Consider the following 2,799-nt stretch of genomic DNA (forward strand, 5'->3'; position numbering starts at 1 on the left):
TTTGGGGGGGGGGGTTGTTGTTGCTCTTGTTTTTGCAATGTGGGTGTATTCACAGCCCCAGCGACGGAAGCTAGATCATTTAGGAGGCAGGTAACGACCCTGCGAACCCAGACCTAGAGGGATACAACATCTCATCAGAAAGACCGAAGTACTCTATAAAAAATGTTCCCACTCTGGAAGCGAGCTCCTGTGTGAGACTGAAAAGCGCCTTACTGCGACACCACATACGTCGGTCAACGCATTATAATAGAAATAATAATAAAACTAACAATGATAATAATAGCAGTAATAATAATAATATGGGACATTTTATGTTTATTATTATTCATTACTACCGCCAAATTAATGTTGCAATTAGGAGAAATCAGTAATTTTGTTTGTAATAAAGATACTTATCAAGGTATGATTTCAATGTTTTAGCTGTGTAATATACTTAGAGGCAAAAGAAACGCTAAATTTTCGTTGTGGTAGCAATTTTTAAAAAAAATGGATGAGTATAGTTACATGTTCAATTGAAGCGTTGTCTAAATTTGCTAGAATGGTTACATTCAAACATCGGATTGCCATGATTGGTGGCTTTTGTAACGAACAACGAAACAAATAATATAGCTCACAGGTACCCATTTGCCTCATCGTTCGATAGGCGAATTTGTGTTCATGAGGTCTTGTAGGCATAGCCTGTAATTTATTTTGGAGCCTCGAAATGTGGAATTCAGTTGAAAGAGAAAACTGTATCAAGATGCCGAAACTTTCATCAGAAAACTGTGAGTAGGACGACTACAGGCTGGCAAGTCTGCTGAACATGTGGCAACTGTTACAAGCTTGCCTGTCTCCACCATCTACAAACCACAGAACCGGTTTCCAGCCACCAATGCATCCAGTGATCCAACTGAAACTCAGAATCACCTTATGGCACACCAGTGTTGGATGAATCCGTTCCTGAAAGCCTCCAATATCTTCAGAAACACCATCTGGGTACCGGAACCGTACGGCGGAGTTTGCACTCCACAAGTATTCGGTGCAGACGGCCGACTCGCAGGTCAGCTCTGACCTCTCAGCACCTCCATGAACGACATCTATGGGCACAGGCTCACGTAAACTATAGGAATGGACAATGAAAAATGGTGATGTTCACCGACGTGAGCATATTATTCTGCGTTGATCCGGCAAATAGGAGCATCCGTGTGTGGCGCCAAGACTTGGCGAGCTACGCTGAAACCATTGTCGTAAAGAAAAACCCGTATAGAGGAGCAGGTGCCTAGGTTCGGGGAGTTATTGCCCTGAATTAAAGATTTGGAACAGTGTTCTTCAAGGAAGGGGGTCATGGACAAGGAAATGGGTTAAAGCTCAGTAGCACAACGCCCAAGTTCTGCAGCCTCATGTGGTGCCTTTTTTCCTGAGGCATCTAAACTTTTTTATGGGGGGGTTCATCAAAAGAATGCAGGACCTAATACTATAACATGACAGTTCCTGGGGCAGAACAACATCAATCTTTTGCTTCATTTGGTTTTGTTCCCCTGACTTAAACCAAACTGAGCATGTTTGGGTCGCTAACAAGAAGTAGCTCAACCATCTGCAACCGCTACCACTGACAGCTCCTCAATTGGCTACAGCCATAAGTCGGGAATGGGTACAGATCCTAGGTCGACAAATAAACGCTGTCTAGAACTCTATGGGTCAATGATGTAGCGTGGTTATTGCAGCTAACGTAGTTATATAATTTGTGTCCCAAGATAAAGTTCACAGAAATTACATAGCGACGCTAAAACTACACTAAAAAACCCACCTATTGATACCCTCATGGCTGTGTAACTAAGACGAAAAAAAGTATTTACACAAGATAAACGTCTGATAAGTTTAGTGTGTTTGGTCTATGCTGTAGTCATCTGTATTTTTTTTACCTCTGAGTATGCATATTTGGAGGGGGGGGGGGATTTGGTACTCTGACAGACTAATGCAAATAGGTATCAATGAGGATACATGCAGAAAAAAACCCAAATACTCGTACATGAAATACCAAACTGAACTTGTACGTTACGTTTGTATCCTATCTACTCTTTTAGACTCTTTGAATGTCTTCATTCTCTTCACTGCTAGCTCATTGCAGACTCGAAGATTGTTCAAAAAAGAGACAAAAATATTCCTTTTAAAAAGAAAACGGACATTTCCATAAATTGTAGGAAACCTATTTTCTAAAAGATTGCACTCATCATAGACTAATAGTTTGAAAATTATTTGAAAAAAGATTCTTTCTTTAACCTCACTTACGATCAAATGGTGGACGAAAAATTGAATAGGTTGCAGGTGTAACTTCACGATATGTGACAATTTTAAAACCGTCGTCTGTGTTGTAGTTGTTAAGTTCTTCGTCGTCGTACGCTGAAGACGAGATAGATTCCTAAAGGAGGAAGATCTTTTTTGTCCAGCTTCGCCGCTGTCTGTTTGGACGTTATATCTCATTCAGCTCTTGCAAACAGAATAAGAGGCCTATCCCTGAGTTTGAAAGCGTTTTTAAAAGAGCGTAAACAGAAAATACCCCAGGGTGTCTTTAACTTATACTTTTTTGATTGACTCCTGATAGTTAGTCTTTATTGTATTCCATAGTACTCAATATGTATAAGATGTGATGAATATCGTCATCGTTTTTGTTTCTTCTTGTTCTTGTTTTTGTTCTTGTTCTTCTTGTTCTTCTTCTTCTTGTTCTTCTTCTTCTTTTTCTTCTTCTTCTTCTTCTTCTTCTTCTTCTTCTTCTTCTTCTTCTTCTTCTTCTTCTTCTTCTTCTTCTTCTTCTTCTTCTTC

At 39.9% G+C, this 2,799-nt stretch overlaps 1 protein-coding gene across 1 annotated transcript in view; it reads left to right on the forward strand.

Annotated features, from left to right (window-relative positions):
- Nucleotides 1-2,799, forward strand: part of LOC101857849 — a 13,810-nt gene that overhangs the window by 1,583 nt on the left and 9,428 nt on the right. The gene's annotated exons all lie outside the window — the stretch shown is intronic.

Source organism: Aplysia californica, unplaced genomic scaffold (genome assembly GCF_000002075.1).
Source record: "Aplysia californica isolate F4 #8 unplaced genomic scaffold, AplCal3.0 scaffold00011, whole genome shotgun sequence".
Taxonomy (NCBI): Eukaryota; Metazoa; Mollusca; class Gastropoda; order Aplysiida; family Aplysiidae; genus Aplysia; species Aplysia californica.